Consider the following 25,866-nt stretch of genomic DNA (forward strand, 5'->3'; position numbering starts at 1 on the left):
AAGCACACAGGCTTCCTGTAAATCAGTGACTGTGATGAGGGAGTTTAGTGTTGCCTTAGCAGTGCTGAGGGTTGAACTCAGGGTTTTGAGTATGTAAAATGTTTTTTCAAGGCAAATACAACCACAGATTTGCGAGTAGCCACTTGCACCAGTCCCCAAAATGTTCTTTTTCACCCCAAAATTGAACCAAAAAAGTAGCTCTATTTTGCATGATGAAAAGGGAACAGAAACTTTTTTTTGGATCATTGTTTTTTATAGTTAAAATCTGCACATTTCCCCCACAATTCACTTTAGAAGGAGCCTTCTGTAATAATAATAATAATAATAAAAAACTCATTTTCATAACTGTAATGAAAAAGATCAAATGTTTCAGTTATGCTTAACATTTTAAATCTGCAGACAGATAGATAGACAGACAGATAGACAGATAGATAGATAGATAGATAGATAGATAGATAGATAGATAGATAGATAGATAGATAGATAGATAGATAGATAGATAGATAGATAGATAGATAGATAGATAGATCATTTCAAAGGTCCAAAAACTAGACATTTTTAAAATTATTGAAAATATTATTTATTTTTAATATTTGATTCTACCAGATAAAAATGTAATGATATACAACTGAAGCTCAGTATTAAACAGATGAAACTTACTTCCTATGTTTTGCAGGCCGAGTTTAGTTGCAATTTCAGTTGCACTGCTATTCTAATACCGTCGTATTTGTCACCCATGTTTGATTAATTAACACCCAAAAGTGTCCAGTAATAGTGGGATACTGAGGTAAAGCGAGTAGTTCAACTACATGGCAGTGTCCATCATTCATTACAGTCGTATTTGTTACAATAACAACTTCAGTGTAAAACTTAAGTGAAAAAGCTTGGTGTGCCTTTAAATGTTCTCTTAACTAGCATTTTTTAATGCACACATGCAATGCAGAGCAACTATTACAGCGAGCGCCGTCATCCCCTGCTGTTCCAGCACAATAGTTAATTCCTGTTTTCGTCCTGCCTTGTTTTCTGTGAAGGTGTGGGCCCCTTTGTGCCTGGGGTCACACCCTGCAGAAGAGACGTTTATTTCCACTGGGCTCTGCTTTATTCACCACAGGAGGTGTTGCTTTTGCTGACATAGGGATCTGGCACACAGCGCGCGGGCCCACACAATGCTGCGTGCAGCAGGTAATGTGCAGAAGAACAATACTAAGATGTTAATTAGAGTTATGTGCAACATGGGGCGCGTGCAGTTACCCTATTACTTGTCATGGTATTTGTGAGAGCATTTGTGGCAAAAGCAAAGCTGGCGATATTCCCTGTGGACGAGTTCTAAGGCGACTGTATACATATTTTATCAGTGCCGTTTCCCCACTGTCAGACAAATTATTTGTTCACCATAAAAATGTTTGACTGTCTGCTTCAGTATGATAATTTAAGATCAATATTTTGACTAGTGACTTTAGTAGTGTGCATTTTAATCAGTATTCTAATATGTGTGTGATTGCAAACCTGTGTCATGCGTGCACACACACTCCCTCCCACTTTTGTCTTAACTGTTGTTTTTGCATTTTCATAGCTGTGTGCAGTGATGCTTATTTTCATGTTGCATGGTTTAGTGCACAATTCGGATCCGAAATGTTCTTTCATGCAAATGTTGCATTCACGTGTGTGTGTTTAAAAGTTTAGAGTCAATAAGATGTTTATTTTCATTTGTATATTTTTTTTTCCAGTAAGGATGCATTAAATTAAAGTCATTTACAGTATTAAAAACATTTCTATTTAAAATAAATGTTGCTTTTTTTTTCTTCTTTTTTTGACTATTCAAGGAAAACATGCAGCACAACTGTTTTCAACATTGATCATAATAAGATGCTTCTTGAGCAGCAAATCAGCATATTAGAATGATTTCTGAAGGATCATGTGACACTGGAGTAATGATGCTGAAAATTCAGCTTTACATCACAGGAATAAATTACATTTTAAAATATATTAATTGAAAAAAAAAATGTTAAATTTTAATAATATTTCATAATATTAATGTTTATACTATTAAATAAATGCAGCGTTGGTTAGCATAAGAGTCTTCTTTGTCAGAAACATTATCTACCCCAAACTTTTGAACAGTAGTAAATTTAAAAGTTACATATGCAGCATAACCTTTCTGTGCCATTTGAGTGCTTCAACATTATAACCATACAAACTGTATTTGAATTTCCAAAAACGAAGTGGCACAAAATTATATGTAGGACACACTTAAAATGTTTTAATATCAGCATTATGCGGGGGAAAAAGTCAAGCAAAACGTATTAGCAAATACTGATTACACAATTAATTGTGCTTAATTTGATAATCATAAATAACTCAATTAAATGGATCTGCCGAATATATTTCCTAACATTGGATCTGTTTTTGTTATTTTTGTTTTTTCAGGCATCTGTTTCTCCTTACTTAAGACAAAAATAAACGCATGGAAACTTCATCTCAGTCATGTGGCCTCTTCATGGGTGATGCTGTCATTGATAATTGCCTCCCCTAGATTGTCAACTTGCATGAATTAGCAACTAGGCCAGTGACAGTGAGACTGAAGGAATCCGATTTGTACTTTTTTCCTGAGAAATGTAAAGTCGGCGTTCACTGTGATTGCTCATCATCGTCGGTGGATCCCTCTGAGAAAGAAGGGAGATATAATGGCTCTTGCGGAAAAAACAGCCGCTGGCCTCGGGAAAGGGATTTGGGTGTCTGGAGACAAGCAGGACCATATGGAGCAGGCTAAGATAGCAAGGCATACGTTCAGAATAATGGATGATGTGTCATGTTTCATGTTGCTAAGAAGCCATCAAGAGACCTAGTAGCGGGAAATCAAAAGACGTACGTACAGTAAAAGCGACTGTTGCGGCGTTTAAAGATTTTGCTGGTTCCATCAACCCACGTTGCTCTCTGTTGGCTGAAGCCATTAATGGGATGAGGATTTTAAGAAATGAAATTGTTGTCATTGTTCCATGAAAATGGGACAAAAAAACAATTTGACACTTGTTTGGACAAAAAAAGCATGCCTAGCTGTTGAATTGTGCATTTCCTTAAGTCTTAAAGGGATAGTTCGACACAAAATGAAAATTCTGTCATCAGTTACTCACCCTCAAGTTGTTCCAAACCATATGAATTTCTTTCTTCTGCTGAACAAAAAAGATGATATTTTGAAGAATATGTGTACCCAAATAGTTTATGGGCCCCACTGACTTGGTCTGTAAAATTAATACAATTCCTTTAAAGGAATAGTTCACCCCTAACTTAAAATTCAGTGATTATTGAAGGCCCTGATATACTCACTGCAAAGTTTTTTTTTGTTCTTCGTTTTGGGGTAAAACAAAGTTCGAAATATGTGAGCAGCGATATACTGTTATCGAACATCTGATGCCGCCCACACTTATGAGAGCGACGGTTAGATACATAATGTAAATATGTGCTACTACGCGCCTTCCTCTCAATAACAAAACTGAGAAAACAGCAAGCATTTTTTAAATAAAGCATAAGGAAAGTGTTTGATCATACCCTCTCAGAAAATAAAGTACATACTTGTACCTTTAGGGGTACTATGGCTTGTCACTGGGGCTGTACCCTCAAGGGTACAATATTGTACCTTAACCTTTAAAAGAAACGGCACATATATGTACCTTTTAATGCTTTTTTACTCTCAAGGTCCAATAATAAGCCCTATGGGGTACGTTAGTGTAGATTGTACCTTGGGGGACAGAAATGGACTCCTACTTTACCCCTATTTCTAGCAACATGGATATGTTTGCACATGCTCTGCAATTCAGCATTCTAGTAAAGTCACGTCACATTTATGTATATAACACTTTATACAATAGACTGCTTAAAATCAAGCAGCTTCACCGTATTAAACATGAAAAACAGTGTCAGTGTCTCGTTTCATCAGAAGTACAACTTCATTTTCTAATATAAAGCAGCTCCTCCAGTGTGCGCACACATACCTATTACGTAATCGCCACAGACCAATGGTAGTACGAAGGTATTTAGCAGCCGGAGCGAACAAAGTCGTATTGGCCTGATTTAGTAAAAAATGACGTCACATCAGTATATCAGGGCCTTTACTCATACAACAAGGTTCCGAAGTTGTTATTCACAGCAAATCTTCCACCTGCCATTTTGGTGTCAGTTAAAGGGGTGCTATAATGCCCTTTTCACAAGATGTAAAATAAGTATCTGATGTCCCCAGAGTGTGTATGGGAAGTTTCAGCTCAAAATACCCCACAGATATTTTTATATAGCATGTTAAATTGTCACTTTTTGAGGGTGAGCAAAAACGCTTATGTGTGTCCCTTTAAATGCAAATGAGCTGCTGCTCCCTGCACAAAGAACAGAGCTACAAGAGCTTGTGTGTGTTAGCATCTTCGACTACTTCACACAGACATGCACTGAAAATTTCAGAAACTGTTAAGCCTTTTATGTTCAAACTGGAGTCGAACAAAGATGGAGAGACTAAAGAAGAAGTTACAACATGTAGAATGCAACAGGACATTTCTGAATGGTTAGTTGATGAATTTTATGTAGCTGATGTGGAGTTAACTATCTTCTAGTCATTGATTAGCATATTCTGTCATGATAATCTATAAATCGTGTTCCCGAGGGCGGGGTTTATGTAAATTTTAGGGTTAGTGATGTCACTAACCTGTGAAGAAGCTCACTGTAGTCCCTACCAGCCGTTTGTTGTAGTCCTTAAAAAGCGATTTCTGTAAAAGAAAACATCTCCCTTTGCTTTGAACTTTGAGTGTTGTAACTTGTAACAGAAAACAACAGTAGGCCTATAGACTTTCTACACCAGACATGACAGTTGTCGCAACAGCTTGACGAGTCAAAGCGATCGTTGCACATCCATTTGTTCGATTCAGAAGTAGAGCAAGCTCTTGACGTTTGTGAGAAATATAATGGGTATCAGTTGGAATTCAGCCCTGGTGTCAGGTCAGGTCAGACGCCATAATGAATTTAACACACACTGTTAACGATTTTCTTGTATTTTTACAGTACAGTACTGGCAGCACGGTGGCCAGCAAGTTACTGTATTTTGATTTACAGCAACTTTACTGTAATTTACTTTACAGTACACAATATCAGTACTGTAAACTACAAAACAGTACTTTACTGTATTTTTACTGTATTCTTGTAATGTTTCTGTTTCTGCTGTAATTAATTGTACAGTATTGTACTGTAAAATCTATATTGATACATTATTGCTAAATTTTATAATTTTCAAATTACTAATAATGATAATATTATATTTATATAATATTGAGTTATTATAGTATATACATTTACAGGTAATAATATTATACTGCAACTTCAGAATAACTGCAAATCAATCAATCCAAACAATGTTATTGTCAAAAAAATTTTTTATTAATCAATTACACTATTGTGTATTTGTGAAAAAACATTTCATTTAGGAACACTACATGTCCAGTACACCAACACTTTACAGGTAAACAGCTTTTAAAGGGATAGTTAAAGGAACACGCCGACTTTTTGGGACTTCAGCTTATTCACTGTATCCCCCAGAGTTAGATGAGTCCACACACACCCTTCTTATCTCCGTGCGTGCTGTAACTCTGTTTGACGCACCCACCGCTAGCCTAGCTTAGCACAAAGACTGGAGGTAAACTACGGTGGCCGAGAAGGGTCACAACACATACAAACGCCACAACAACTTCATATTCAGAAAACAGCTTCGTCGATTTCACATCACGTACGCTGCAAATATTCACAGCACGAGCAAATAGGGAAACGAACTGCAAACTGCAAAGACACAACGGAAATGTTTCCAGGGGGGCCTTGATCAGTGACGGACCCGCATCCATCTGGTTGTCCTCGCGCTATCTGAATGTGCGCTTTTGTTGTCTATGTCTACAAGAGCAAGAGGTAAGTGTTTCTCTTTTATTATGACAGACTTGTAGACAACAAAAGCGCACATTCAGATAGCGCGAGGACAACCAGATGTATGCGGGTCCGTCACTGATCAAGGCCCCCCTGGAAACATTTCCGTTGTGTCTTTGCAGTTTGCAGTTTGTTTCCCTATTTGCTCGTGCTGTGAATATTTGCAGCGTACGTGATGTGAAATCGACGAAGTTGTTTTCTGAATATGAAGTTGTTGTGGCGTTTGTATGTGTTGTGACCCTTCTCGGCCACCGTAGTTTACCTCCAGTCTTTGTGCTAAGCTAGGCTCCAGCTAGCATACTGCTCGCAATAAGTGACAAAATAACGCCAACATTTTTCTATTTACATGTTGTGATTTGTAAAGTCACAGCGTGTACAAATAACAAGGACACATGAGACACAACCATCTTCCAACTGTACACATACTGGGAACTATATTCTCAGAAGGCGAAGCACTGCTACTTCTGCGGAGTGATTTACTCGCAGCACCTGTGGTGAGGAGCAGATAGTTCGCTCAGAGTGTTGCGCTAATCACTCCGCCCAAGTAGTAGTCATTCGCCTACGAGAATATAGTTCTCAGTATGTGTACGGTTAGAAGATGGTTGTGTCTCATGTGGCCTTGTTATTTGTACACGCTGTGACGACTATACAAATCACAACATGTAAATAGGAAAATGTTGCCGTTGTTTTGTCACTTATTGGGAGCAGTATGCTAGCTGGAGCCATTTACCTCCAGTCTTTGTGTTAAGCTAGGCTAGCGGTGGGTGCGTCAGACAGAGTTACAGCACGCACGGAGATGAAAAGGGTATGTATGGACTTCACTTATCTAACTCTGGGGGATACGGTGAATAAGCTGAAGTTCCAAAAAGTCGGCGTGAGAGGTTGAGAAACTGCATGACTTGCAGCTGTAGATGGACACACTTTAAAATTTGGTTGGGACTTTGAGGTGGTACTGGAACCTGGCGGTGACCAAAACTGAAAAAGACATGACACACAAAAACACGTATGACAAATCCTGTTATCCACAGCACCAATAAAGATGAGCAGACAGTGTAAGAGATCAATTGTAAAATAAAATTTTGTAGAAATAACAAAAATTAAAAAAACAGCCAATTATAAAAATAAAAATGTAACCTTTAGATTTTAAAACTTTAAGTTTAAAACATTGTATTAACATGGCTAATACTTACAGAAAACTCCTTCCCAGGCTGCAAATAAAATTCCCACGTCCCACACGTACAGCTGTAAGAAATCAAAATACATATTATTGAGTTAACTGTTATGTTTCTTGTTGAGGACATATATTTCATACATCTGCTTACAATACATCTAGGTTAACAAAAATAAGCTTCACTTTAAGCTTCACTTGACCTCTCTAAATATTCTAACTTGCTTTTTGGGCATGCATTTTACTTGTCTTTGTTGCCTAATAGATCATTATTAACTCTGATAGTTTTTTTTTATTGATCAATTTACACCTTTATTTATATTTTTAATTATTATAGTAATCATTATTTGTCATTACAAATCACAATGCTACAGAAATGGGTCTCCAGCCTAAATAATAGAAATGAAATAAAAGGCTAAACTGGTACCAATAGCCAAACTCTCTTAGACCAAATCACCCATTTTGCGTTGCAAAGGAAAGTGCAGTATTTTTAACCCGTGTTTTCACGTGTTTTTCTGTCTAAACGACTTAATAAATTTGGTCCAGTATTTATCATAAAAGTTCGTAAAATCATAAAACCATCAAGTTCGCCATCCGAGAAACGGACTGCAAATATAGCATTTTGAGCAAAATAACGTACGTTATGTCTATTATAAGTGCTTGTTTTTACCACTGATGGGCTCGGATGTTATGGAAAGGATCCTTACAGATAACAGTTAACGTTAGACATTTTTGTTATCATAAGATCCTTCAAACGTAACGTTAACGTCAAATGCAGTAATTTTTATCTCGCAGACGATTGTATAACACATAACGTTAATTAACCACCTCGATTTGTCCTTCCACCGTTCCAACAATCACCAAGTCTGTTTTGGTCGAAATAAACCGTAAGGTAATGTTAATTCACTGTTCAAATCTCGAGTTAGATTTGAAAATGTCGAGACGGTCGAGACAAGCAGCGGGGTGAAAGAGCAGATCTAACTAACGGTGTTTTTGCAACCGTCGCTGGCTAAACTTCCACTGTCATTTGTACACTATAGTGTAAAATCCTAAAACCTTATTATAAAATTCAAAATTAACTTACCAAATTTCCAGATATCCGCAGAGTGAGATCCATTCATCCAGCGAATGATCTGCTGCGATCAGCCTGCAGTTGAGTCTGACGTCAGTCAGGCGCGCGCTCTCTCTGTTTACAGCAACCCTGTATTATTGCCAGGCATTTTACAGCCAGGTTACAGCTAGGTTACAGCAACACTAAAATGTACTGTAAAATGTTCCCGCTCAAACAAAATTACCCACAATACAATGCAAATGACGGTACTTTACTGTAATATAGAAATGCAGTATTGTACTGTAGGTTATTACAGTACTGTGCTGCTAAATCTACAGCGACATTTAACAGTGCAGATGAAAACAAGGCTCTGAGGGGTTACAATGGCACGCACAAGGTCCTAGATCATGTAATTTTCACAAGTCACAACTTTTAAAACTGTTTTATTTAGTATTTGTCTACTGAACGTTTTTTTATCAAGTCAGCTGAACAATCGGATTGCTGTTAAGCAACAGTACAATCACAAAAATTAAATGTATTCTTTCCCTTACAGCCTTGTTTTCATTCCTGTCAAAATTAAATATGGCGCTACCCTAACTAAGGTATGGGTTTGAAACAACACAATGGTGATTAAATTATCTGATTTTCCTTTTTGGACGAACCGTTTCTTTAAATAACATCTTTAAATAGTCTCCAATGCATTCTGATTGTCCGACAAAATGACCACTGCTCTGGAAACGTTAATTTCATCACGTAAACATAAAGCGCAATGGCTCTTCCCCAGATGTTGCGTTAGCGTATACTCGAAACCACTGAGGGAGATACGGGACCGAGGTCACGACCCCATGAAAATATACAACTAACGTCCGCCTGTCTGAGCCCGTCTTTCCCTTCTATCATCGAGCCATAAATATTACAACGGTCTAAACATCACAATCTCACACGCTCTCAAAACACAGAGCAGAAGTGATAGATGGAGGGTGAATGATAGATGGAAGACAGCTTTGTTTTCCACCTTTCTACACTCTGGATCAGGAGCATGGGGCGGTGGGCTATTTTTCTTTTTGCCAGGGGAGTTTTTCGCATTTTCTTTCCTTTTTCTTTTTGCAAAAGCACGTCCACTAAGTGTGATCCCCCCCGCCCCACTCGCTCTCTTTTTCTGCCTCCTGCGCCCTACCTGCATGTGAAATGCGTCTGCATACCCCTAACCTCGCTTTTTTCTCCTGTGTCAGAGCCACCCTTAAGTGCTGTTGCCGATACCCATGAGTAAGCCCCATAAAAGCCGCACCATCGCCGCGGCCGTTATTGTTTCTTGCGGATGATTGATTGATGGATGAGGGCTGACACTTCAATGAAGCCATTTCCACTGGCATCTCTATCCGATGATGTGCGGCGTATATTTTCTATCCACGCCTCATTGCTCGCCTGTGTCATTCCTGGAAGTTCATTTACACCATGTTCCCTGAAGGACCTTTTTTGCCCATCTCCCTTTTTCACTCTCCCTTTTTTTTGCATTGTTTTTCTTCTCTTTCTCCTCCTAGTGTCATAAAATAATGCTTTATCTTGTAGGCTCTGTGGGGGCCGGGGATAATTTGCGCAGAGTGACAAAACAAAAGGCATGGAGAGGTTACTTACAGGAGCCTGTATCAAACTGTATGTATGCTTAAATTTAAATCTGATTAAATACAGTATAGTATTTTTATTCCTGCTGTGCAGGGCCTTTTTGTTTTCAGTTTCATGTTTTTGTTCTAAGTAAACATGAGAGTTAATTTAATTATTTTACTGCTATTGTTGTGTTTGTTGCTATTTTTGTCATTTTAATTTAAAAAAAAAAATCAATGAAGAAATATTATAGTATTCCACTTGCTTTCTCTAATCAAGATGTTTCAAATATTGTAATAGGTAATCAAATCGTTTTTCACATATTCACTGCATCACTTTTTATCCCATTTTGTTTAGTGTAATATCCCTTTAAATAACAAAAGCCAGTTCATTAATGACATCATCTTCCAGGGAATGACATCATTATGAAACAACAGCACAAACATCAGTAAAGCAGCACCCGGAATCAAATACTTCCAGTGGGACAAAGTAAGTATGTCCGAATTCACACACTGCAAAAAAATATTTTTCTTATTTAGTATGTTTGTCTTGTTTCCAGTCCAAATATCTTAAAAATTCTTAAATCAAGATTGACTAGACAAGTAAAATGACAATATATATATATATATATATATATATATATATATATATATATATATATATATATAAAAAAAAAATCAAGATTAAGCGAGTTTTTTCTTTAAATGTGCATAATTATCTGCCAATGGGGTAAGAAAAATAATCTTGTTTCTGTTTGAATTAAGATTATTTTTCTGGTAAGATAATTGGTAAATAATTTTGCTTGTTTTAAGCAAAAAAAAAAAAAAAAACTAAATCCCTAAATTTAGAATATTTTAGATATTTGGACTGGAAACAAGACAAAAAATATTAATAAAAGCATTTTTTTTTTTTTTGCAGTGCAGTTTTCAAAAAACAGTAGGCGGGATACTAAAGTGTGCATATGATGGAAACTTTACTATCTGATGAGAGAGGATATGTGAATGGAAGTGAAGCGACACAACTGACACTGGTAGGTCAAAGGATAATGACAACATGGCAAATGTAGTACATCCGAAATACATTCATATACATACTATATAGAACATACTTTTTTAGCAGTTGCAGTACCTATTCAAAATAAGTACCTACTCAAGAGAGTATTCGATTTTAAACGCAGCCTTGCATTGTTGTATAGTTGGTTTGTCATTTTAAAATTTCCCATCCGGTTTGATAAAATTACAGAAATTGCTATGATAATATCAACATTTTAAAAGATTATTAAAAACGTAAAGTTGACATGTCCATGTAAACTCTTATTCTATCAATGAGAAAAGCTTAACTTTAGCAGTTAATTTATTTCTATCCTGTTAGGTTCCATCCTTTTCTTGCAAATGTGTGAATAAACTTTCATCAGAGCAAACACATTCTCATATACAGTATTACAGAATAAATAAAAAAAAGTTCAAAAGGTATAGCATAACAGGAATGGCCCAGCAACTCTGTTAGCATTTTAGGTAATTACCCACAACGTTAGTCAACCAGCTACCAACAGTGTGGCTTCCTGTTTTTGCTTCCACAATACTGTAGCAATAACAACGATTTTTCAGTTGGTGAGTTGAAGAAGAGAGAAGGATGGCTTTTCAAAGACAATTCCTCATTTCTATCTCATATGGAGAGCAGATGGCAGGCCTGCATCAGTGCAGGAGGCTTTCTGGGATGACAGCCATGTGATTCCCCCTCAGGTGCCATTGGAGCCCTCTTGTGCCGGGAGTGTGATGGTTGGGACATGGCACCTCCTCGTGAAAGAATGGCTCTGTTCGCCTCCCTTTCTCACTTCGTAATGGTGCTTGCTAACAACCTAATATTTCAAGTGCATGTGTGCACACATAGAGGCTCAAACAGTATTGACTCTCTTCTCTCCTTCTCTGACAGTCTATTTCTTTGTGTGTGGGTATGAAAACACTTAAAATCCTTTGTTATTAAGGGGTTCGGTTGCTGATCTAAGATCAGAATTTTCTTCTCTAATGGACATTAACTAACTGTCTAAGGATAGTATTTGTGACATAAATTTAAATGATACTGTGCATAAATTAATGAGAAATGCTACAATACTAAACATATTGGAGGTTTTAAAAGCAGAAATGCAAAGCCTGTGTGTTTTAATCAAACTTTAGGTTTGCTATTCTAGCTAGCCATGCTACAAGTCAAAAGACTGTTATATTCTAATGCACTAGTGTCATGCTAACATGTTTAAAAAATGTTCAAGTGTCTTATTTTTAAAATAGTGTTATAGTTAAAGGAACACGCCGACTCTTTGGGACTTTAGCTTATTCGCCGTATCCCCCAGAGTTAGATAAGTCCATACATCCCCTTCTCATCTCCGTGCGTGTCGTAACTCTGTCTGACGAACCCACCGCTAGCCTAGCTTAGCACAAAGACTGGAGGTAAACGGCTCCAGCTAGCATACTGCTCCCAATAAGTGACAAAATAACGCCAACATTTTCCTATTTACATGTTATGATTTGTATAGTCAAAGTGTGTATCACTCCGCCCAAGTAGCAGTGCTTCGCCTTCTGAGAATATAGTTCCCAGTATGTATACGGTTAGAAGATGGCTGTGTCTCATGTGACCTTGTTATTTGTACATGCTGTGACTATACAAATCACAACATGTAAATATAAAAATGTTGGCGTTATTTTGTCACTTATTGGGAGCAGTATGCTAGCTGGAGCCATTTACCTCCAGTCTTTGTGCTAAGCTAGGCTAGCGGTGGGTGCGTCAGACAGAGTTACGACATGCACGGAGATGAAAAATGTATGTATGGACTTATCTAACTCTGGGGGATACGGTGAATAAGCTAAAGTTCCAAAAAGTCGGCATGTTCCTTTAAAAGCAATGCTTTACGACTGCCTGCTAGGACTTCATTGTGGACATATAAATGTTAACATGTGTTCTGTCCTTAGAAACCGAGGTCTGTGGTAATTGACAACATGCACAATTTAAAAACCATGTGTCCTAACCAGTTAAGTAATGTATTTGTCTAAACTGAAAGCAAAAATACTGTGATGCAATACAATCATAAACAGTCAGAACATTTTATGTTTAACATATACCTATAGATCTTTGTGAAGCAGGATCATGGACCAATTAGGATTCACTGAGGGAGGGGATATACAATAAAAGCCAAGCATCTGGCAAAATGTCCCGTAGGCAGTTTAAGACAAAACTCCAAAAATGTTACCTTTAGATGCAGAACAGCTTATCAATGGGGTAATACCCTCAAATGAAAAATGTTGTACCTTATTTACCCCTAAAAGTTTCATAATAGAGTACCTTAAGGGCAAATTCTGTATTACTACTCTAAGGTATTAATATGAGTAGATATGGTAAAATGCCCCAGTTACAAGCTGTTGTACCATTAAAGGTACAATTTTGCAATTTTCTGGCATTAAATGTTGTTTCTTGCATTAAATATGTTGTTTCTTGCATGTTTGTTGTGTAATAGCCACCCCTCATGTTTCTTCTTGCATGTTTGTTGTGTGATAGCCACCCCTCATATGTTTCCGACATGAACCATTTCCTCTCTGTCTTTTACAGTCTTCGTGTCACAGGCCTTTTCACTGTGACAGAGAGTGTCTTACAGAGAAAATGCAGCATGTATGAAAATATTCGAGACCTCATCACAATATCAGAGAGAGCATGTGGATACTCTACCAAAACCCTCCTGCATTTTTGATGACTCGACCTTCTGTCCTCTTTCGGAGATGAAGTGCCTCATAAGGAGAGGTGAGTTTTCGTTCGCTCTGTATTTATACATTGCACACAGCCCTTCCCAATGAAAGAAAAGTACAGAGGCAGGAGACTGGCGTATATTTCCCCTGCGTCTCCCTTCAGCGTGTCATTCTTTATCAGTAATCACCTCAGAGGGCAGCGTGGCACTCGTTTGCAAGATGCTGACCTCCCTTGCACTGAGAGGCGGTGGACAGAAGGGCCATCCATAACGCTGCGATGCATTACCGGCGGTAATATGTAGTGTAGTCGCCCCTTTCAGGCACTAGCGTTCAAGTGCAAGGCCTGGGGAAAAACTCCTCTTGGGACCCATCAAAACTCGTTCTAGTTCTTTGTGTCACTGGTATTCATTAACCCGCAGAAACAGTGAAAAATGGAGGACACTAAGCTATGTAGATATGAACTGTGAATGCCTGACCTGCTGAGAAGACCAGTGCTATGCCACTCCTGTTCTCGAGGGCTAGTGTCTTTCAGAATTTAGTTCTGACTCTTATCCCACATTCCTGTCTTTTTTTCAAATAATCCTTGATTAGCATGTTCAAATCAGTAGCAAATAGACAGCGACTTTTGTTGCAGCTTTAATTGTTAACTATCGAAGAACCGATAATTTATAATCCGCAAGTGGAAATGTGTTTGAGGAAATGCGACGCTATCACAGATTTCTTTTTTGGACCTGAAGGAGGGGTTCTAGCACACCAATCACAGCGCTTGCTGTCTGCGTAGAATTGACGGGTTGTTACATTTTTGGAGAGGTGCATGTCAGTCTACACTATAAGCTACACGTGCTACACACAGCCTAAGATGTAGCTACAGCTTAGGTTCAACGCAGAAGTATAAATCAACCTTTACAGTAGGTTTGTAACAGTTTATAAGTATTCGTAAATAAATGAAGTTCCCTTTGAAGTAAGTGAAATACTATGAAAATAGTTTCAGTTATTACTTTTTTTCATTTGATTTAGTCTAGTTAGTTTTGTATCAAATACAATGTGATTTTCGGTGATTTAGATCTGGTAGCGACAGCACATTTTTCATCTTGGGCGAGCGATTCGCGGACAGCATGAAATTCCCCATATGCCAGCAAACCAATGGGAACGTGGGACAATGATGACGATACATAACAACAGAGCATATAGGCGCTGTTGTGGATCCGTTTACCTGAAACCCTCAGTAACTGGCAGATTCTAAGAAAATTACAGTCGTTTGGCAAATAAATAAATGACGGACAGTTACATATGTATTACCAACATGTTATCATGTAAGCTTTATGGTACACCTCAAACAAGTGCATTTCTAATGTGTTAATATTAATTACTGAGTCCAGAGTGGACCTCTGGAGCAAATGCACTGGATTAGGGTTGGAGCTAAACTCCCTAGGGTTGAATAGTCCTGGCTTAAGCTAACATGAATTTCCATGCAGGTCGGATCTGGTTTGTGCATGTTAGGTGCTGGTGTTCACCAGCAAAACTTGTGTAGCAACCAACAGATTTGACTAGTATGGTCTTTCTGAGGATGCCAACTGATCAAAGAAGCCTTTATGAGGACACCAGCATCCAAACTTAGAATAGATGGCAAATTTAATATGATACAAAAGAAAACTAGACGGTCAAGTACTGTATAGACGTATAGTTTGCTCAATAGGTTTTTACTGTCCAAGATCACCTCTAATCTTCGTTTTTCAGACATGCTGAATAATTAACACCAAGGTATACAGCAGAACAAATTACTGACTATACAGCACATCTTTCCCAGAGTGGCATGGCATCTACCCAGGCTAAAATCCAGGATAGTATGTTTAGCGAAGTTTAGTTCTTTGCAAATGTTCTGTGGTCAGCATTAAGATAAAGGTGAAGACTACTCATGGTCCAAGCAATGCTTCTGGAGACATCTCATCTGCCCAAGTGGACGTATGTCTCAATCTTAAAGGCGATTCAGCCACACCCATCCAGCAAAGCAATACACTTTATCTGCTAATGCCTGCTGACACTGAATACTACACCCACCGAAATGAGGAGCCGCAAATTGGGTTATTCATCTTCACCTGGCGGTAATCTAGTTGATAAGCACTATGCACGTAGATCTCGCGGGGGAGAGGCAATGTGATTACTGAGAGCAGAGCCCACGATGCCTGAGTTGCAGTAAAAGGGCCTCTGGTGCTCAGAGGGATGGGCCTCTAACAAACACATTTGCAGAAGACAAAGAAAACACTCATTCTCACTTCTCAGCCATGTAATGCCTTGTAGTGCTAGTAACAGTTTGCATGAGACGATGGAAAAGGAGAATAAATGGGCTTGTTTTACTGACTTACGGAAGAAAGGTGATTTGAGAGGTACTCTGTGGTGGTTGAGAAAGATATCATCTATTTCCGCCTCAGAGATACTTGGTCTTTTTCTTCGTTTATATCCTCTTGCCGTACCTCAATTGTTTTTTCCCAGAGAATAGTGTGCATTCACCTGTGAAATCGGGCCAGCGTGCAGAGCAGTCAGACTGTTGTAAATAAAGTACAAAGGATAAAGAGATTCAGCTGTCCATCAGCCAGGGCAGGATACAACATTATCTCACGGCAGACTGGCTGGGAATTAGAGCTGATGTCCGAGGGACTGGTGCGTTTTCTTTTGACTCTACTAAGACAGATTTAGGAATTACACTAAACTACTTGTTCACACCTGGTTTTAAGATGCATTTTGGTAGATCGCATCACAAGTGGATGATGCTAAATACAGGTGTAAACGGGGTCTAAAACGCTTTGAGCTTGTCCACTTTCGACCACTTCCAAAGGTATTCGAAAATGCATTCGACCGGATAGCTTTTGTAGCGTAAACGCTCATGTGCTCGAATGTGTTCGAACAGCCGCAAAAGACCGCCTACTGACCTAACTCGTAAACATTATGGGAAGTACGCTAGCCAGCTGGGATTTAAACTTTGTTAGCTGGAAACCCAAGACTAAAAATGTTCTCTCACCATTCCTGATTTCTAACACACACTCACAGCGTTCGGCGTGATCTTGCGGCTGTCAGAGCAGAAACTAAAGCTGATACTGGTACTTTTTTCTTCATCTCCGTTCGTGTTCATATGTAAATTGCACAAGCCTATTTTGTCCATTAGATCGAAGGATCTGAAAAAACATACATTTACCCGCCCATAGACCCTTCGCTCGAAGAAATCAGGACAGAAGTATTTGAAAGGGAACAAAAGAGACGGATTAAAACACCAGGTGTAAACGGGAATGTGTCTCCCTCATCTACTTGTGATCTGATCGACCAAAACCCATCTTAATACCAGGTGTAAACAGGGCCTTAGTCGTAGAAAAAGCATAGATGCATGTATCCAAGTCATTTGTAGAGATCCAACTTCGCAATGTTCAAATGTAAAAAGGTTCACATTAAATTGCGAAGCAAAAAAGATTTATAAAAATGCAATCAGAGGCCTCCACTGGACCGCTGAGCCTTAGACTGCATTAACTCATTATGAGACGCCAGTACCTTGAATTATACTACCAATGTAAACACTGGACTCTTTAGTTGAGTCCACATTCTGCAGGTTGTGAAAAGAGCTGGGGCCTTTGTTGCCCCCTCTAGTAGGTGAATTATTTTCATCCCTTGAGGAGTCCGTCTTACCAAGACGTAGCATCATCTCATGACTTATGCATGTCATAGACCCCTTACTTTCCCCTCCTAATGGCCAGATAGCTTCGGCGGCTGCAAGTTGTTGTTGTATTTGCCGACGTGATGCATAGATCCCCGGTGGCCCTGTAAAAACCAGCCAGACCAGGTGCAACACTAATATCCCAGCCGTATCCAAACATTTCCTTTCAAAGTAACCAGCACACAGGGGCCCATAAATTAGAGCCAAGATGTCGGGCTTCCAATAAGACCCTACCCTGAGCAATAAACTTTGACATTGGTGTGTGAAAAACGGTGGCCCTTTTTCATTGTCAAGTGTTACAAATTGATGAAATGAGTTCATCGATGTTCCCTGGTCATTATCCCTCTAGTGGCACTTTGTTTTACAGACAGCGGGGAAAGGGACGGAGCAGATTAGGGGCCCCCGACACAGTTTATCAAACCAAATCTAATATCATCCATAAGAAGGGAATCTGGAAATCAATACTTCATTACTAAATTGTTACTGGGGATGAAGAGTGATTGTGAGGGTTCAGAGATGTGTCTCGGCGGCCGGGGCATGGGAAGTTCAATGTCACCGGTGAAGTGATAAGTAAAGGCTTTGATGGGAAGAAACATTTCTGTAATGGGGGCACTGGTGAAGGAGGGCTGGGAGGGTGTTGGTGAGAACAGATAATAGAAACTGAGTCTGCCTTTGATTGGGCCTTTGCTTTATAGCTGGAAAGAGAGAGAGGCAGGGGAAAAGAAAGGGAATCTGTCTTTCTTGACTTCACCAATATCTTCACCAATAAGACTACTGAGTATGTGAGACATTATGGTGGACTTATTGGGTCGTCTGCAAGCAAACTTTCATTATGAAGGCATCGATTTACACAACAATAAACTCTTTACTTAATATAGATCTTTGTTTATTTGCACACATTGCTCTATTTGCAGAATCTGTGTATTGAATGAAGGCGAGTGTGAGCTGTATTGTTGCTGGTCTTTTATAGGCTGATTTTTCACCAGTGTTGATGAAGTCTTGTCCACATCAAGCACTGCCTTTATGCAATGTTTAAGGCAGGTAAATCTTAAAATGTCCAGAGACATTCAGTTTGGTGGCTGTCCTGGCTTTCAGTCTTTGGAGCTAGTTTGTTTACTCCAGATTACTTCATGTGCATTAAATTAGCAAATGGATTACAGTAATTTATCATTTGAGCTAAGAAATGAATTATATTTTTGTTGTCAGATTGTATTGCTAATGTTAAAATACACTATTTTGTCATGATTTGAGTTAAGTAGCTAAATGAATGCTACTTTTCTAGCCAGATTTTCTTGCTGATTTTAAATGTTAAAACAGTATTTTATTGTTATTTGAGATAAGAAGCTATTCTACTGTTGGTGCCAGGTTTTCCTGATGATTTGAAAAAGGTTAAAATGGTATTTTAGCTTAATATGAGCTAAAAAGCTAAATGAATGCTACTTTTTGTTGACAGATTTTTTTGCTGGTTTGAAATTTTACAAATGTTGCATAGTATTTGAGATAAGAAGCTATGAATTCTACTATTCTTACCAGATCTTATTGCTGATTTGAAATATGTTAAAAATACAGATTTTTAGCATTATTTGAGCTAAGAAGCTAAATGAATAGTACTTTTGTTGCAATTTGTTTTGCTGATTTGAATGTTAAAAATACAGTATTTTAGCATGATTCGAGTTAAGAAGCTAAATCAATCCTGCATTTGTTTTGATTGATTTTAAAGACACATTAAAAATGCAGCTATAGTTCTTGCTCAAAAGTGCTCATAGTAACAGCCTAAGAAACAAATTTGTTTAAAAAAAAAGTGCACCCTGACTCCCATAACTAAAAACGAACTAATCAGACTGGAACTGGTGATTTCAGCCGGCTCTTGTCTTTTTTGAGTGTTTTAAGTTCAGTAAACAGTCCATGGACATGCTGTCTGAGGCTTAAAACGGTGGACAACCAGATGCTCTCTGCACAGTAATATGACTGTACCTCGTGATACGATCTCTAACTGTTCTCTAGTACTTTAAATAAATAAATTAAAGAGACGGAATAAAAGAATTTCGTGCAAATTATTTTGATGAGTCGCGTTACGCCGCATCGCTAACTCCACAGTACGTCTCTAATTGGAAGGCCATTGTCTGAGCTGTCACGACTGAAGCCTCGCACGTTAAGATGTTCCTCTCGTACATTGCGAGGTTTTCCAGAGCCCCTTTCCGCGCAGGTGACAAAGATAAACATTTTTTACGGCTTGGTTTGACATCGGCGGAGGGAGAAGACTTAGTCCAGTATCAGAGGCCCACGGCTAATGATTTTTGAGCAGCCCCCGACTGAGCCTTAAATGTCTTCAATATCCATAAACAACTCTATACTGTCCAATTAGGCAGACAGAGATGTACTGAGCTGTCAGACAGATTTGCATGGCTAAGCACCTGAGATCCCGCAGATGATGGGGGGGAGGGTTCGTCAGGCCGGGAGAGAAAGACGAGCACAACGGATGACTTTCATTACTGCATTTTGCCTTTTTCCCAACACCCAATTACTGCCAGGATTAATTGATTGCGTTACCTTTCCTTTCAAAGCCCAATGCAGAGGTTGCTGCCTCTTTCTTCCCCCGCTCTACTCACATTTATTTCCTGTGTCCTTTTGTGTTTTTTTTTAGTGTTTTGTTCATGTACAAAGCCTATTGCCCTGTTTCTCCTCTGGGGATTTAATACATTTTACAATTTACAGGTAAAAAACCCCCCTCTAAATCGGTTGCCTTGAATAAGACGGCCATTTGCGACGGGTGATACCGGGTGTAATTAGGATTTATACTCTTGCGTGCCATCTCCATTGCCCCTGCTCTCCCCTCTCTCTCCCCAACAGGCCTGTCAGCGGTCAGGGAGCTTGGGAGAACGTGACACTTCCCTGAGTACGTCTGATGGGAGTGAATCATGCTTTTTAGATTCATTATGGCACTTTATTTTTCCACTGGGCCTTTTCTCTCCTGTCCATCCAGTCTTGGGAGTGAGACGTGTGAGGGTGTATTAAAGCACAGACAGCGTACATATTTCACGATATGTACGCGGTTCTGCTCCGAGGACCAGCTGAGATGCTCGGCTCTCTGTCGGTGTCTGTTTTGTTGTACATGCTGGCCAGACAAAGAACTCAAAATGGCAAGTGTGTCCCGGTGCGGAGGAACATCGTCAAAGTCACATCAGGCTGCCCGTAATTTCTGGGTTAAAGCTGGTTATATAGGGAGCGAGCAAAAGAGCGAATTCTAGAAGCAGGGCTAGTCTTTTAAAGCTGCTATAGCAGTGGATCTCAACCCTTTTGACTTAAACCCCAATCCCCACACATACACACACAATTCCTAGCCAGTATTTTAGAGTTTGGCATAAGGTCTCTATAAAAATACTAAGAAATATCTAGATTTTTAGTTGTTTTAGCTTATTTTAATGCTTGTTTTGCCTCATTTCACATAATTCTAAATGGAAGTAGAAACTGCTAATGGATTTTTGTTTTAGATAATGTTAGCTAAAATGGAAAAAGAGCTCATTTACGATAAGTTATTAAAAAATGATGAACTTCATGAAAACATTAAGTGTAAACTATTTAAATGATTTTTAAAAATGAAATAGCATTTATGTCTTACATTAATTTTCATATAAATATATGTAATATTATTTTATGAAATATATGGTATTTAATTGTTTAAATTCATTTAAATATATTACATTTATTCATGCAGTACATCGATTTATATAAAAAATCTGCTCTTTTTCCAGTGTAGTAATCATTATCTGAAAAATCCATTATCGGTCTAAACAAATTTAATTAAATATACATGTATGGTGTTTAAATGTTTAAAATCATTTAAATACATTACATTTAATGTATTCATTCAGTATTTCGATTTAATAACTAGTCGAACATAATCTCATTTTCATCATCTTGTTCTGAAAACACTAGGCTACAGTCATGTGAAAAAGATAGGACACCCCTTGAAAACCTTTGTCTTTTTCAACATATGGACATTGGATCTTCATTTTAACAACATTGAGAGATGGAGGTAATATAAAAACTGAAGAAAAACTGAAATATCTTTTTAAAAAGGACACATCCACATTTATTTACTACTTGCATAAAGTTGGAATCAGGTGCGCCACATCACGATCAAAAGATGAACTTTACTCAACTGCACTAGTTCTCTTCCGCAGTCGGTGAGTCAGGGAGTCTTGTGATTGGTTTTCAAGCCAGCCAATCAGAATTTAGCAGTCTCATCTCTGATTGGCTGGAATTATGGCATATTGTAACGCTGGGTTGTGTTGAGCAAGCGGCTGAAGCGAGCCGTCTGCGCTTAGAGAGCGCTCACGGCTGTATGAAAGGAGCAAGAAAGTGAAACTTTGCACACGCGAAAGAGAACGTCCGCGCACATCCAAATACTTATTTTAAATGCAAAATTGATTTTCATTCGCTCGCAATATTTTCTTATATGCGAGACGAACATTTCTCCGCAAAACTCAGTTCACGCGCGTGCGAAATGCCCTTTTGCACGCTCAAAATGTGATCTTGCGCGCGCAGAATTGTGACCGAAATCTCACCCCATAAGTCAAACCCCGGATCTTAATCCTATTGAGATGCTGTGGGGTAATTTGAAACGGGCTGTGCATGCAAGAAACCCCTCAAACATTCACAGCTGAAAAGATTCTGTATGGAGGAGTGGGAAAAACGTTCTCCCAGTCGATGTCAGAAACTTGTAGACAGTTTTAGGAAACGTCTTATTGAGGTTATTTCAGTCAAAGGGGGCCATATTAGGCCATAGGGTGTCCTAACTTTTTCCTCAGTAGGAATTGGCATCTTTTTACATTTTTTGTTAAATAAAATATATTATGGTTAAAATTGCATTGTTTTTGGTTCAGTTACATCACCTTTATCTATAGATATTGTTTGAAAGAAGATCAAATATTGATATGTCCATATTTTTTGTATACAAAAAAATAATATTTCATGGGGTGTCCTATCTTTTTCACATGACTGCATATGTATGTATTTATATTAGAGGTGGGCATAGATTAATTTTTTTAATCTAGATTAATCTAGATTAATTTTGAAATTAATCTAGATTAATCTAGATTAAAATGGCTCATTTGAATTCTGCCGAAGGCATTCAGAATATGTGTGCTACCCAAATAATGACTATAAAAGTAAGTCTTTGAGAACGGGTTTCTCAAGCCAGGTGGCGCATTAGACCAGGGGCTCATCTCCTGTTTCCAAAATGCATCACAAACTGCTTGAGAAAGCTGTTCTACTCATAGACTGTAAAAAGTTACTACTGTACTGTTACCGTCCGTAGGCAACATTAGGTAGGCCTATGTTATTATCAACTACTATAGGCTATCAATTAGGGATGGGCGATATGGCCTAAAATCCATATTGTGATATACATTGCAGCCTCTTGCGATAACGATATTATAATAAAAAACATTTCAGAACAGGTTACACAGACCCTGCTAAACAACTGCTAAATGTTTTTTTTTTTAAAGGGTGCATGTAGTTTTGAGAACATATATTGTGCAAAACTGTAAGTATACAACATAATTTTGCAGATAAATAAAATTTAAGTACACTAGCTGCAGAGACTTAAGTAGGTCTAATGTTTATTATGGCTTGGAGCTTATGAAACCCCAAATTTAAAATTAGAATATTCTAACTGATGTCTTTTCAGTTAAAAAGAAACACAACAACGATTCTTTAAATCGTGCGCAGACAGATATTATGTTCTACACCACTCAGATATATTGGGAATAATACGCGCGCGCTGGTATTCAGTGATATGTTTCGTTTTGAATTTGAGGTGGTAGAACGGATTAGTCGTGTGTTAACTTACCGAACTGTTACACCACACAGTCTACGTCGGACGGCTTAAATCCGAACCAAGTCCAAATAATAGATGTTGCACCGATCTTTTACACCAGCACTTTCAGCCGTGTTTACTTAAGATGACGACGAATATGATGCGTTGCAGCCGGGTGAACCTCGCGGCCGCGGGTAGATTCCGTCATCATAGCTTGTGTAGCTTGAGCCAGCTCCCAACCCAATTTGGAGAATAGATTAGGTTTGTTTGAGATGAGCAAAATCTGCGCAGAATCGATCACCGGTGATCAGCGCGAGATGCATGCCGGTTAGAAATGTGTCCGAGTGCGGTCCGCCTTGCTCTGATGTCATGCTGACGTATGTCAAAAATCTCTCGCGAGCGCAAGGCGCACGTGTCGGATTCTGCAGTCGGGCGCAGTTGCTCTCCACCGACTGCGCTGATCAAAAGCATGATGGGAAACGACTTGCTGACGACACAGCTTAATGTTCATTGGTTTAAACAACCGTGATGTATTGTTCTCTTTTAAAATGTTTGATTTTAAAACTCTGATAGGCTATCATGTTTTATGTGTATACGTTATGTGATAATATTCCCAAACTATCTCAGTGCGATCTCTATGGGTTATGCAATGTAATTTTTATGTAAAAAAAGAAAGAAAAAAAAAAAACACGTCTGTATTAAAGAAAAAAGACTGATAAACATGTATTATACAAGTAGGCTACTTTGGGTGTCTTGTTCATTATATTTATTTTCATATAAAAGCAACAGAACTTAAATTCCATCCATGATCCAGTTTATTAGCAACACTGTGAACGAGCGTGAATCCAGTGAATCCCGCGATATCCGCCTTTGATCTCACAGGTGTCAGATCCACTGCGAGAAGAGAGATCTGTCCGGCTTGCCTGCGCTTTTTTCACTCCTCCCCTCACTGCAGCCGCCTACTCTCGCCTACATTTCAGGCGAGGCGAGGCGCATCTCAAACAAGCCTATAACGGCGATATTTTTTTTATCGCGCGATAATAGTCTCGCGTTAACGCAGCGCGTTAACGCCGATAACGGCCCACCACTAATTTATATATATATAACCAAAAAAAAACATAAAATATTAGCATATATAACTATAAAATATAATATAAACAATATATAAATAATATAATTTTAAATATTATGTTTATAGTTATATTTAATATAAACATATTTAATATAGCCTAGTTAGATTTATTACCAAAAACTTTTCATTGTTTAACTTCAACTAGGCCCTTAATCTTTATTTATATTTTTGTATTATATTTATATTATATTTATATTCTTCGTACTCTAGAACCCTCCAGAGGGGAGAAAAACAGCAACTCCAAAACAGTTAGAGATGTATGTCATGCGATAAAATGTGTTTAATCATAAAATATCCTAAATGATATATAAAAATATATGTTAATATATTACTTTTCTCACTAAAAATTGTGTTTTCTGGCAATTCTGGTTTCTTTCAAAGCTTGAGACGGCACTCCATTTGAAGCATGTTATTTTGATCTCAGACATTGGCACTGTTGACACCTCAGTACTCGACTGTCCCTCAAGCCTTTCCATCTCCCCGGCATCGCACTTCCATTGGAACTAATTAATAAAAGTGTTTAAATCGCATTTCCCCCCTCCTGTAGTAATTAACAGCAACATCTGTTAAGTTTCACTCAGCCTAGAAATAGCAGCCCCTATGCAAGCTCACAGCGAGAAATACAAAATGTGCAGAGGATCCGTTTAAACGTTTAAACCGGAACACGTGACCACAGCGGACAGGCTTGTTAGAATATGAGGATTCTATCGACACGTTCAACCGATTGATTCGATCTCGTTTAGTTTCTTGTCCTTATGCTCATTGCCAAGTGATCTTGGGTGCATTACAACATCTGATGCAACGAAATCGACTTTGAAAGCTTTTGATTATGTCTGTTTTCTGAATTAGACAGATGGAAGGATCAATGAAGAGGTTAAGTAAGGTCGGAGCAAAGAGCCCCTAAGTACAGGCAAAACTGGCAAGGACGTATGCTTTATTGCAGGTACTTTATATATTTTTTCATGTGGAATCAACCTAAACATTGTGGTGAACACTGCTGACCATACTTCAAAATGTCACTGTTCATTATTTGGTCGAGGTGTTTTCAAATGGTAAATTGGTTTATAATTGGCTGAGATGCTTGTTTTGATGGAATATCGTTTGATGGTTATTCTCAACATAATGTCAATATGCTGCATCTGTGGCATGCTGTTAATTACAATACACATAAATACACGTCATATGGACTCATTTTATGGTGTATTTCATTGATAGAAGCATATGGAAGTCTATTTCTACCTCGGAGTAAAAAAAAAGAAAAACATGTAATTGTGAGATAGTTTAAAACAAGAAAAAAAGTAATCTGAAGTATATACGGCCATCTGTCTGACAGCTAAAGCTTGGCCGAAACTGGGCCATGCAACAGGACAATGATCCCAAGCACACCAACAAATCTACAACAGAATGGCTGAAAAAGAAAAGAATCAAGATGTTGCACTGTTCCAGTCAAAGTCCAGACCTCAAGCCGACTGAAATGCTGCGGCGGGACCTTAAGAGAGTTGTGCATAAACAAATGCCCACAAACCTCGATGAACTGAAGAAACGTTGTGAAGAGTGGGCCAAAATTCCTCCAGAATGATGTGAGAGACAGATAGAAAATGATTACTTCAATTTATTGCTGCTAAAATGGGTTAATAAGCAATTAAATCATACTTAGTTTGTCTCACATGGCTTCTATATTTTGGCTTTATTTTCGTTAAATAAATAATGACACG

Source organism: Scardinius erythrophthalmus (assembly GCF_964197995.2).
Source record: "Scardinius erythrophthalmus genome assembly, chromosome: 15".
NCBI lineage: Eukaryota > Metazoa > Chordata > Actinopteri > Cypriniformes > Leuciscidae > Scardinius > Scardinius erythrophthalmus.